Source organism: Cucumis melo, chromosome 10 (genome assembly GCF_025177605.1).
Source record: "Cucumis melo cultivar AY chromosome 10, USDA_Cmelo_AY_1.0, whole genome shotgun sequence".
NCBI lineage: Eukaryota > Viridiplantae > Streptophyta > Magnoliopsida > Cucurbitales > Cucurbitaceae > Cucumis > Cucumis melo.
This window is the reverse complement of record NC_066866.1, coordinates 8,119,022-8,132,739: the sequence shown is the minus strand read 5'-3', so window position 1 is coordinate 8,132,739 and position 13,718 is coordinate 8,119,022. Positions and strand designations below refer to the sequence as shown.

Sequence of the window (13,718 nt, the reverse complement as noted above, 5' to 3'; positions counted from 1 at the left end):
TCAGTCAGGGTACTTGGGGTATCTTAGCGAGCGTGGTGGATACTAGAGAGGTCGATGTATCCCTGTCGTCAGAACCGGTGGTGAGGGACTATCCGGATGTCTTTCCTGAAGAACTTCCGGGGTTACCTCCGCACAGAGAGGTTGAGTTTGCCATAGAGTTGGAGCCGGGCACGGTTCCTATATCCAGAGCCCCTTACAGAATGGCCCCCGCAGAACTGAAAGAACTGAAGGTACAGTTACAGGAATTGCTTGATAAGGGATTCATTCGACCGAGGGTGTCACCTTGGGGTGCGCCAGTTTTATTTGTTAAGAAGAAGGATGGATCGATGCGTCTATGCATTGACTATAGGGAGCTGAACAAGGTAACCGTAAAGAACAGATATCCCTTGCCCAAGATTGACTATCTATTTGACCAGTTACAGGGAGCCACAATGTTCTCTAAGATTGATCTTCGGTCGGGATACCATCAGCTGAGGATTAAGGATGAGGATGTACCGAAGACAGCATTTCGTTCCAGATATGGACACTACGAGTTTATTGTGATGTCTTTTGGTTTGACGAATGCTCCGGCAGTGTTTATGGACTTGATGAACGGAGTGTTTAGGGAGTTCCTAGATACTTTTGTGATCGTGTTTATCGACGATATCTTGATATACTCCAAGACGGAGGCCGAACACGAGGAGCATTTACGTATGGTTTTGCAAACACTTCGGGATAATAAGTTGTACGCAAAGTTCTCGAAGAGCGAGTTTTGGCTGAAGCAGGTGTCCTTTATGGGTCACGTGGTTTCTAAGGTTGGAGTCTCTGTGGATCCAGCTAAGATAGAGGCAGTCACCGGTTGGACCCGACCTTCTACAGTCAGTGAGGTTCGTAGCTTTCTGGGTTAAGCAGGCTATTATCGACGGTTTGTGGAGAACTTTTCTCGTATAGCTACTCCTCTTACTCAGTTGACCAGAAAGGGAGCTCTTTTTGTTTGGAGCAAGGCATGTGAGGACAGTTTCCAGAACCTTAAACAGAAGCTAGTTACCGCACCGGTTCTTACTGTACCTGATGGTTCTGGCAGTTTTGTGATTTATAGTGATGCTTCCAAGAAGGGTTTGGGTTGTGTTTTGATGCAGCAGGGTAAGGTGGTCGCTTATGCGTCCCGTCAGTTGAAGAGTCATGAGCAGAACTACCCTACACATGATCTAGAGTTGGCAGCAGTGGTTTTTGCTTTGAAAATATGGAGGCATTATTTATATGGTGAAAAGATACAGATATTCACAGATCATAAGAGCTTGAAATACTTCTTTACTCAGAAATAATTGAATATGAGACAGCGAAGGTGGCTTGAGTTAGTGAAGGATTACGATTGTGAGATACTGTATCATCCGGGTAAGGCAAATGTGGTAGCTGATGCTCTTAGTAGAAAGGTATCACATTCGGCAGCACTTATTACCCGACAGGCCCCATTTCATCGGGATCTCAAGCGGGCTGAGATTGCAGTGTCAGTAGGGGCAGTTACTATGCAGTTAGCCCAGTTGACGGTACAGCCGACTTTGAGGCAAAGGATCATTGATGCTCAGAGTAACGATCCTTATCTGGTTGAGAAACGTGGCCTAGCAGAAGCAGGGCAAGCGGTTGAGTTCTCATTATCCGCTGATGGTGGACTTTTATTTGAGAGACGCCTCTGTGTTCCGTCAGATAGTGCGGTTAAGGCAGAATTACTATCTGAGGCTCACAGTTCCCCATTTTCCATGCACCCAGGTAGTACGAAGATGTATCAGGACCTGAAGCGGGTTTATTGGTGGCGTAACATGAAGAGGGAGGTAGCAGAATTTGTTAGTAGATGCTTGTTGTGTCAGCAGGTTAAGGCACCAAGGCAGAAGCCAGCGGGTTTATTACAACCCTTGAGCATACCGGAATGGAAGTGGGAAAACGTGTCCATGGATTTCATTACAGGGCTGCCGAGAACTCTGAGGGGTTTTACAGTGATTTGGGTTGTGGTGGACAGACTTACTAAATCAGCGCACTTCGTTCCGGGTAAATCCACCTATACTGCTAGTAAGTGGGCACAGTTGTACATGTCTGAGATAGTGAGATTGCATGGAGTGCCAGTGTCGATTGTTTCTGATAGAGATGCCCGTTTCACTTCCAAATTCTGGAAGGGTTTGCAGACTGCTATGGGCACGAGGTTAGACTTTAGTACGGCTTTCCATCCACAGACTGACGGTCAGACTGAGCGTCTGAACCAAGTTTTAGAGGATATGTTGCGAGCGTGTGCATTGGAATTTCCAGGTAGCTGGGACTCCCACTTACATTTGATGGAATTTGCTTATAATAACAGTTATCAGGCTACTATTGGCATGGCACCATATGAGGCCCTGTACGGCAAATGTTGTAGATCCCCGGTTGCTGGGGTGAGGTAGGTGAGCAGAGATTGATGGGCCCTGAGTTAGTTCAGTCTACTAACGAAGCGATTCAGAAGATTAGATCACGCATGCATACCGCTCAGAGTAGACAGAAGAGTTATGCAGATGAGAGGCGGAAGGATCTTGAATTTGAGGTAGGGGACAAGGTGTTCTTAAAAGTAGCACCTATGAGAGGTGTTTTACGATTTGAAAGGAGGGGAAAGCTGAGTCCCCGTTTCGTTGGGCCATTTGAGATTCTGGAGCGGATTGGCCCTGTGGCTTATCGCTTGGCGTTGCCACCATCCCTCTCGACAGTTCACGATGTGTTTCATGTCTCTATGCTAAGGAAGTACGTGCCAGATCCATCCCATATAGTGGATTACGAGCCACTAGAGATTGATGAAAACTTGAGCTATACCGAACAACCTGTTGAGGTGCTTGCTAGAGAGGTGAAAACGTTGAGGAATAAAGAAATCCCTCTGGTTAAAGTCTTATAGCGGAATCACCGGGTAGAAGAGGCTACGTGGGAGCGAGAAGATGACATGAGGTCCCGTTATCCCGAGCTGTACGAGGAATAAAACTTTCGAGGACGAAAGTTCCTTAAGGAGGGAAGAATGTAACGCCCCGAAGTTCGAGGTAAAATTTTAGCATTTTAAGTGAATTGTTCGGAAATTTGAGTTTTGGTAAAACGATAAAATAATAATATAATATTGATTAGATTATTATTATCGGGAATTATTATTACAATTTTTAATGTTAATATTTTCTTTTATTTATTTAAAATAAATATTAATATTCTTATTTAATATTATTATAATTAATTAATATTAATATTCTATTATAAATTTATATTAATTTTATTCAATATATATATATATATCATTATTTATTTTTATTTTATTTAATATTATTATTATTATTATTATTATTTATTTTTATTACATATATATATTTATTAATATTATTTATACAAAAAAAAAAAAGAGAAAGGAACCCTAGCTTCGCCGCGCGCCGACCCCCCCGTGGAACTTCTTCTTCTTCTTCCTCTCCCTTCCTCGCCCGACGCCGCCGCTCCCATCCGTTTCTCCTTCTTCTTCATCTCTTCTCCTTCCGACCGCAGCGCCACCACCATCCTCCTTAATCTTCTCCTTCGTTTTCGACAGCGTCAGCAACGCCTCCATCTCCGATCTCCTTCGGTCTTAAGCAGCTACGGGTCCGCCGGCCGTCTCTGTCTCTACCACCAGCAGCACCTCCTCCTCCGTGTGCCGTCCGGTGCAACCCATAAAGTCCAGGGTAAACCGAAGACCGTCGCCGCCATCGCCGTGTTGATTTTGTCCGTCGTCGCGCGCAGCCAAGGTGATCGTGAAGCCGTACCCGAGCCGCGAGCCCTACCCGAGCCGCGAGCCGTACCCGAGCCGCAAGCCGTACCCGAGCCGCGAGCCGTACCTAAGCCGAGCCGCGAGCCGAGCCGCGAGCCGAGTCAAGCCGAGGACCTAGCCGAGCCGCCGAGCCGCGAGCCGAGTGAGCCGAGTCGCGAGCCGAGTTGAGCCGAGCCGCAAGCCGAGTTAAGCCGAGCTGTGAGCCGAGGCCAAGCAGAGCCGAGCCGAGGTGGAGCCGAGCCGAGCCGAGCCGAACGCCTTCAAGCCGAGCCGAGCTCCTTGTTTCACCAAGCCACCTAAGCCTTCCTTCCTCCGCTCCGGGTCACGGTGAGTCTTCGGTAAGGATTATTTTCGATGAATTCCCTAGTGTTGCTACATCCGATTAGAGTTTGAATATTGGAATAAGATATGGCCCTACTTTTCTCCCTTGAAGGTGGTACAGAGTTGACGCTTGAGTTCTCGGGTCTCGCGGTAGGCTTGTTTGGAGGTAGTTTTCCTTTCCTTGGGTGGATCTGTTGAGCGTGGATTCGATCGAGGGGCATAACCGAGTATCAGGTAAGGGTTTTCCTACTACTGGACCCCGAATCCAGGCTGAAAACGTAGTAATCCACAGGGGATTACACGTTAGTGACTGTACTGAATAACTGTATGCGTGTTGACTGTTAAGCACTGTTATTATATTTTGTCTGATGTAAAGATACTGTGACTGCTAAATTGTAGATTGAGATTTTATGTTGATGGACCTTGAAGTTACGGTTCCGTATGTAGTAAAGCATTGTTCTGGATGTTGATCATGGAGTTTGGACGGGGAAGGACAGTGAGTCCGGTTTTGGTTGGTTAGTTGATTGGGTCTAGGGTTTTCCTTAATGGTGTGCGAATTGGCGATGCGGATAGCAACTGAGAGCGTAGTTGTTTAAACCTATACTATCTGACTGACAAAGCCTATGGCGGAACTGTAATATGAATGCCGTTGGGGTATGACTGATGTAGACGGTTTAGTATGGACTGAGGGGTAACGGTTAGCTTCATCTATGGGGTAGTGTGCCTTACGGATAGGTGCATCCTTCGGGAGCACTAGACTGATACGTGCATCCTTCGGGAGCACCAGACTGATATGTGCATCCTTCGGGAGCACTAGACTGATGTGTGCATCCTTCGGGAGCACTAGACTGATGTGTGCATCCTTCGGGAGCACTAGACTGATGTGTGCATCCTTCGAGAGCACTAGACTGATGTGTGCATCCTTCGGGAGCACTAGACTGATATGTGCGTTCTACGGAACCACTAGACTGTTATGTAGGGCACCCCCGAATAAGAAGTAAACTGTTGTCCCCTAACGGGCCCAGTAGTGGGTCCCTTACTGGGTATGTTTATACTCACCCTTTTCTCTTCTTTAACTTTTCAGGTAAGGGCACAGCGAGGGGCAGACCGACGAGAGGCAGGAAGGACGCGTGAAGGCCATATGGACGCGTCCGGTTTTCTCATCGCTTCCGCTATGTATTTTGTCAGAATATTTGACTTGTGATTTTGAACTGGTGACTTGAGTTTTTATTTGTGACTTTTTTGATTGATTTAAAATAGGGCCCGAAACTGTCTTTTGTAAGGTTTCTAATGTTTTAATGAATCGTAACTGGTCCGTTTTAAATTTTATGTTGAATGGTCGAGTTTTGGTATTTGGTAGTGACCTCAGCTTAGTCCGGAAAGTTGGGTCGTTACAATAAACTTATGTTTCAAATCATGAGAACTAGTAGTTTAGACATTTAGAGAATGTCAAACATGCAAAATACAAGTATTTGTTAGAAAAACAAATAGAAAGCGGGACAAGTTCCATGAAAATTATCGCAAAAAATGTCTATTGGTTATATGAGAGATACATATTCTCCTACAGTGGGATACAATACCATGAGATATCTAATATATCTTACTGTGTATGCAAAACTTAACATACACCTTATGGATGTAGTCATTATACATTTATATGAATCTATTAATAATTCTATCCCTGAAGGATTAAAGGTTCTAAAATCGTATGATTCTATAATAAGAGAGTTATAAAGTATTCCAGACGAATATCATCACCTTATAACAATTTTGTTAATATGAGGGTATAAAAATATATCCTATTTCCATATGCTTTCAAGAGAAATCACAATTTGATGATTTGAGAAGAAACTTCTGAAGAGATTTCAAAGACAATAGCATTTCTCTATAAATGATTGAAGATTATACGTTTTGTCTTAACTTGCAAATAAAGCATAAAGCAAATGAAATTAGACTAGTTATTGAACTTTTGTATGGTGGTTCATTCACTTGGCCATGTGAAAAAAAAATTATATCATCTGGTATCAGAAAGATGATGAAGAACTTGAGGTCTTGAAGAACCATAATTTATGATAAATAAGTGCACTTATATCTTTACTAGTTTATACACTACCTGTTGTAATATCTTTAGTAATTTTGTAACATAAAAAATAATATTTCTCCAAAAATAAGTAGAATTAACTATGTATATTTAATTTAAGAATTATTAGCTCATAGTAATTTATTTTATTTTAATAGATCTAATTGTGATCTAATTGATTATGAAAATGCAGGTTATTTATCTAATTCATGCGAGCTAGATCTTACACGAGTTATTTAGTACATATAGAAGATTTTTTATATTATGGCAGCTTATGAAGCTGATCAGAACAACTACTTTAAATCATGCAGCGATATTGATGATGTACAAAACTAGTCAATAGTGTTCTTATGTGAAGATAAAGCATCAAATGATGACATCAATATTCAACAAAATTCTTCAAAAGACAACCTGATAGACTTATTTACAAAGGTAATTATCAACTCTGACATTATTCTCACAATCCTATAAATAGAGGTTGTATAGATCATTTGTATACACACCACAATTGAGTTCAATTGTCTTTTCTTCTTCCTCTCTTCTCTATTTTTCTCTTTAGTTGTTTCATTGTTCTTTATTTCATAACAAGTGGTATTTTCGCAAGCGGTCAAACACAACTTTTAGTTCCTTCAAATGGTTCTGTCATCTCTTGGATTTGACCACGAGGTTATCAACATAGCACTCGACATACTTATGTAGCTTATCGTCAAACACTTTTTACATAGCACATTGATAAGTGGCGCCAACATTTTTCAATCCAAAGGGCATCACCTTATAACAATATATTCTCTTTAGAGTCCTAAAAGCTGTCATTTCTTCATCTGAAAGAGCCATTCATATTTGGTTATATCTGGACGACCCATTCATAAAGGACAGCGCCTCATGTCTAGTAGTTGCATCAACCATGATTTCTGTGATGGGCAAAGTAAAATCATCTATAGGGCATGTCACGAAAGTCTACACAAATGCGAAGTTGCCCGTTCTTTTTTATGACAGAGACAATGTTTGCTATCCATGTTGGATATTTGACTTCGCAAATGAATCCTGCTTCAATCAACTTGTTGACCTCAACCTCGATCCGGGGAATAAGCTTTGGTCGAAAACGTGTTGCACTTGCTTAATCGATCGATACCCTAGTTTAATTGCAAGATTGTGGACTGCTACTTTTGGATCAAGTATTGACATCTCCTTGTATGACCAAGCAAAAATATCTTTATACTCTGTGAGCAAACTCATGTACTTACCCTCCTCTTTACTAGAGAGAGATGCACTAATGAAAGTTGGGCACGGTTTTTCTATTGTACCAAGGTTTACCTATTTCATCTCATCTACGGTAGATTGGCCACCATCCTCTAAACTCTGTGAAGCATCTTCGGCGTCTTCTTCAGGGGTTTGAATCTTTAATTCCTCAAGAATGGTGATATGATGACATGAGGTTTCGCCTTATCCTTGTTCTGAGTCTTCCTTTTCAGGATTAGAGTATAACATCATGTCTTTTCACCTTCAAGGAACCTTGATTTGTATTGAGAGTAATAAAAGTTTTTCTTTTCATTTAGGAAGAAACATTGCTAGGAATTTCTCTCTCTCCCTTTACCTCACAAGAAAACTCCTTAGCATGGTAATTCTCGACATTTGTATGCTTAATTCGGCGCTAAACTGATATGCAAGATGTTGGTTCCTTCTTCTTTGTATCTATGTAGAACCAGTCTTGACATGTGGGCCTTTATCCCTAATACGATAAAAAATTGGAGCACGAGGTGTTTGTACATTTTTCTTTTTAGTCACGCTTAGCCTTCCAAAGGGTGATGGTCTTGTAGGCGTCAAGGCCAGATATGTGCCTTTCTCTTTTTTAAAGGTCGTAGTTAGCCTTTGAAGGGCCGATCATTGGTTAAGGCTAGATGTTGACTAGTGACCTTTTCTTTCTATTTCTGTCATGCTTAGTCTTTCAAATACTACGATGCGTGCAACGAATGGTCTAATTTGGTCAAATGCTGAGGTTCTCTGACTGCCACCTTCTTTTTCTTCCATACTATCAACCTCCTCTACAGTTATATGATTGTTGTCAACCACTTTTTCCTTCCCTTTTCTAGTTATACGGATTGACTCTGGCGACTTTTATCCGAGTCCTTTTCTTGACACGGGTATAGCATGTCCTTCCCGTAACAGCTTCTTTTGGATTGAAGAGAGCTTAGATTTTTCGTGAATTTTCAAGCTTTTAAACTCATTGTGAGTTGTGAACTCATAACCTTCTTTAGCCATCAATTTGTAAGCCTTGGGTTCAAACCCGTCTTTCATCCATCTTTGAGGCAAGCTTGCTTCTGTCAGATCTATCTTTATTTCTTTCTTAGTTATTTTGGTAAGTGGTGTATTGAAGCTTTCTTTTAGGACTTCAATGTCTCCACCTTTCAAGCCTTGTGGGGACTCTACAAATGGTGATTTTCCTTTCTTGCGTCTCGACAGGGGGACATGCGTAAAAGCAGTGGGTTTGAAGTCTTTTCATCCATCAAGATCATACTTTTTGTGGTGCTCGTGGATGCCTCACCCTTTCCAGAATTAAAGGTTCCTGTACTTTTATGTGGTTCCCTGCTTGCATATGATTTCAACTGTAAATTATCTTCTCTTTTTACAAGAGGAATTTCTACAAGCACGACTTCTGGACTATTCTCATTCTTCAAATAAAACTTTGCATTTGCAAAGAGAAACTCAGCCTTTGAGAATGGGTTAGAGTCGACCTTAACCTTCTTTACACCGTCTTGATAAAATTTAAAGCATTGATGCAGTGTCGAAGTTACTACTCCATTTCCATGAATCCAAGGACGACCGAGTAACAACTTATAAGTAGTCCTTGAGTCTATAACATGAAACAATGCACTAGCCTTTAGGTCACCAATTATGAGTTCTAAGCGTATCATACATATTACTCTTTGGCTGCCTTGGTTGAAACCTTGAATTACTAGTTTACTATTTGAGAGTTCATCCATTAAGATGCCTAATTGCCTCATAGTCAACTTTGGCATTATGTTGACAGCTGATTCATTATCGATGAGAATTCAGTCGACTCTCTGTTCTCGAACATATCCAGAAACATACAAGGGTCTATTATGAAGTTTAGATCCCAATAGTAAATCCTTATCTACGAAGTCTATAGACATGCAATAAGGAGTACTCTCGTATGTCACAGTTAGAGCACTTGAACTTGATACTGCTGAAGTCAACAATGCATTAATAAGGATGGTTTTGGTTTCTTAAGGAAGTGATAAGAAATCATCCACATTGAACCTCAATTGGTCTTTTAACACTCACTTTTCCTCTAGTGATCTTGGCAGGATGCTTTCTTCCTCCATTGCATTAATACCATGACATGCAACAACTCCTAGGTTTTCATCCTGATGATCACAAAGAAATCTTGTTGGAAAGAAGTCTGCCAAGGTTACTAAGTACTGAGATCGAGGAAAATCCTTGTCTTCCTCATGTACGAGCTTAGGCTTTCGAGTCTTCTTCTTTTTCTTATTCTTTTGAGCATTATTCCCTGTTCTATAATTTCTATAGAAGCGAGACTCTTTTTGGGTCGGAGTTGACTTTCTTTTCTTTCGGCGGGTCACAACAACCCACCCTTCATATCGATCTTTCTTTTTCTTGAGAATCCTCGGGTGCAACTTCTTGATGGAATTGGACCATTATAGGCTCGAAGCTTCTGAACTGGACCAAGCTTTCCCTTTGCTTAAAAATCAATCTTAGGGAAAGAGCCTATGACATTATCATTACTGCAGCATGGTTTGTTTAAGCTACCTCCTCTAGGTCTAGCTCGATCTTTTTCTCACAAGCATTTCTCTACTGGGTGACTGATGACTCGATGATACTTGCAGTAGTTGGGATCATCCACCTTTCCTACTTGCTCAAGTCGCTTACATTCTCTAGTAGTTAGGATCATCCACCTTTCCTACTTGGATCAGCTGCTTCTCCAGTAGTTGCTCTAGCATGTCAGCAATATCTGAATCAGGAAATGGGTAAACTTTTTCCTGTTTTTCTTTTAAAGTCAGACGTTGTCTCTCGCTTCCATCATTCTTCTTTTTAGCTCTCCCTTCTTTTCTTTTAGAGAAATTCAGTGGAGTCGTGTTTACGACCATAGATCCTTCACGGTGCTTTTCATACCTTTTCAGCATCCTTCATCTCCTTCTTATCTTTACTTACTTCAGGAACAGAAAAATCCTTAGTTTCTCTGCTGGCGATGCTCAATTCCATATCATGAGCGCGGGTTGCTAACTCTTCAAATGTGCGTGGCTTTATTCCTTATAGAATGTATAGGAGTCCCCAATGCATGTCTTGGGTGCACATTTCTACACTCGATAGTTCCGTGAGTCGATATTTGCAGTCAAGACTTAGAGCTCTCCATCGATTTATGTAAAAGATGACTAGCTCTTCCTTCTGCTTTTTGGTGTTTGTAATCTCCATCATGCTCACAATACGTCTGGTGCTATAGAAACGGTTGAGGAACTCCTTTTCTAACTGTTTCCAACTGTCAATGACTTTCGATTCTAAATCGGTGTACCACTCGAAAGTATTTTTTTTCAAGCTTCAAACGAATTGCCTGACAAGCTGGTCTCCTCTTGATCCTGCATTCTTACATGTTTCGACGAAGTGGATGATATGCTGCTTTGGGTTGCCCTTCCATCGAATTGTTGGAATTTTGGAGGTTGGTACCCAAACGACATTCTCAAGTTGTCGATTCTCTTGGTGTACGGTTTAGAGTACATGAAAGAAGTTTACGACGGCCCTCCATACTAAGCTCTAATGAAATTCGCGATTATATCCTTTAGCCGCTGAATTGAAAGAGAAGCAACGGAAATTGATTGTTGTTGTGGTTGGTTGTCCTACACCACATTCTTCCCTTTATCAGTAGCTTTAACAATAGGAGTTTGACTTGACTCAGCAGTTTCACGAGTCCGCATATGTTCTCTCAAAGCTGTGATTTCATGCTCTCGTTCCTCCTCAACCTTCATCAAGAAGTTAACTTTCCTCTCCATCTCTGCCATGGCAGCCTCGGCCATTATATCAGCCATCATGACAGATATCACGTCAAGGTGTGGTTCCTTCTTTGACTTGCTAGAGGCAGAATCAGAATTATCATACAAAGGATTTTTCTTGATGACAATCCCAACTTTAGGAGACTCCATCAATTGCTTAAGAATGCTCTAAGCGACGTCAGAACCTTGATCCTGCGTTTGAGTGATTCCCTTAGAACGCCTGCGAGTGATGGCTCCTGTGTAAGCGTTGCTTGCAATAGAAGATTTGGATGCAACCTTCTTTGATGCCATTGATTTTCTTGTAGATTTGGATGACGAGAGAGAGATGAGAGGTAGAGAGATCTCATTGGGCGTGCCAATTTGTTCACACGAGATTTTCAAAAAAATTTGATTCGTGGATGTCGCCACGTACTCGAGACAATGAGGAGCGGCCGACGTACGTAAAAAAAGTTTAATTTTAAAAATGAAAAAATGGGAGTCACCACCAATCTTTTTTTACGGTGTGATTGGACACGAAAATAAAGTAAATCATTTTAAATAAAATAAAAACTCGTCTACGAGAAAATTAGAGTTGAGTTCGGGAGTCATTTGTGTACGGGGAAGGTGTTAGCACCCCATAACACCCATTTAGAAAACAGTGGCCAAATTTAATGTCTTGAATAAAATTTATTTTTTTTTAAAAAAATTATGTCTTATATCATTGCTCACCACTCCAATATTTGAAGCAATAATCTCATAAAATAAGTGGGATATAGCCATTAATTAGACTATATTAAGGAAAAATTCCCCACCTTAAGAGAATCAGAAATTATTACAATTTCTCAAATTATATCATAAGCTAGTCTTTGAATAAAGTTTTTTTTTTAAAAAAAAACATTAATCAAGAAATTTTTCCTCAATATAGTCTTATTCTATGGGATCATTGCTCCAAATATTGGAGTAGTGAGGAATGAAATAAGACATAGTCTTTTAAAAAATAAATTTTATTCAAGACATTAAATTTGGCCACCGTTTTTTAAAATGGGTGTTACGGGATGCTAATACCTTCCCCGTACACAAATGACTCCCGAACTCAACTTTATTTTTTTTGTACACCAATTTTGATTTTGTTTAAAATGATTTACTTTATTTCGGTGTCTAATCACACCGTAAAAAAGATTGGTGGCGACTCCTCAGGACATCGGCCGTTCCGCGTCGTCTCGGGTACGTGGCGACAATAATAATAATAATAATAATAATAATAATAATAATAATAATAATAATAATAATAATAATAATAATAATAATAATATAAAACAAGCACCTCTATGACAAAAGAAATAAATAAGCTAAAGGCCAGGGATAAAACAAGCGCCATTGCAGCAACATGGTGCCAAGGGCCAGGGATAAAACAAGCACCTCATGACAAAAGAATGAATAATAAAATAGGAGATCATATATTAAATTGTTAGATCAAGAATGTATACCATGCCACCTATGAGAATGCAGACAATGCAGATAATGTAAAAGGTCATGTATGCATGAACATGTTAATTAGGTGTATATATATATATATATATAAATTGAATGATTGTTTACTTTTCTCAAGAAAAAAACAAAACATGCATAATAGCTCAATAACGTTCATGAGTACTGAAAACCTCGAGTACAAGCTCAAGTTCTTAAAATATTAGTGACTTGACGAGAAAAATGCTAGAATCAAAAGTCAAACATCGCTCTATACATAGTATTTCTTCACATAGTCTACGCTTAATGGGTTAGACAAGTCATCTTCGTCCATACTTGTCAAAATTAAAGCTCCCCTTGAGAAAGCTCTTTTTACTACATATGGTCCCTCGTAATTAGGAGTCCATTTTCCTCTGTGATCCTTTTGAAAAGGTAAAATCCTTTTTAATACTAGATTTCCCTCTTGGAAATGACGGTGTTGAACTTTTTTGTCATAAGCTCCTACTATTTTCTTTTGGTACAACTATCCTCTTCATAGCGCAGTCAGTCTCTTTTCTTCTATGGAATTTAATTGCTCGTACCTTACTTGAATCCACTCTGCTTCATCTAGTTCTACCTCTTGGATTACCCTAAGGGATGGCACCTCAACCTCAATAAGTAAAACTGCTTCGAAACCATACACTAGTGAAAAGAGGTTGCCCTTATTGACGTGCGAACCAATATTCTATATCCATGCAATGCAAAAGGTAGCATTTCATGCTAATCTTTACAAGTGACCAACATTTTCTCGAGAATCTTTTTGATATTCTTGTTTGCTGCTTCCACTGTCCCATTCATCGTAGGGTGATAAGGAGTGAATTAGAGTGTTTAACCTTGAACTGACTGCACCACTCCTCCACTAATTTGTTATTCAGGTTTTTTTCATTATGATGATACGCTCAGGCAAACCATAGCAACATATAATGTCCTTCCGTATGAACTTGACAATGGCTTGCTTGGTGACACTTTTGTATGAAGCAACCTCTACCCTATTCTTGAAATAGTCTATGGCTACCAAAATGAATCGATGGCTATTTGA

The 13,718-nt window shown here is 40.4% G+C and overlaps 1 long non-coding RNA gene across 1 annotated transcript; it reads left to right on the top strand.

Moving 5' to 3' along the window:
• The first annotated feature begins 3,996 nt into the window (after nucleotides 1-3,996).
• On the top strand, nucleotides 3,997-5,347 carry LOC127151116 (uncharacterized). Its single transcript, XR_007823852.1, has 3 exons — nucleotides 3,997-4,096; nucleotides 4,203-4,324; nucleotides 5,175-5,347. It is a non-coding gene; the product is annotated as an uncharacterized LOC127151116 (long non-coding RNA).
• The last annotated feature ends 8,371 nt before the right edge of the window (nucleotides 5,348-13,718 follow it).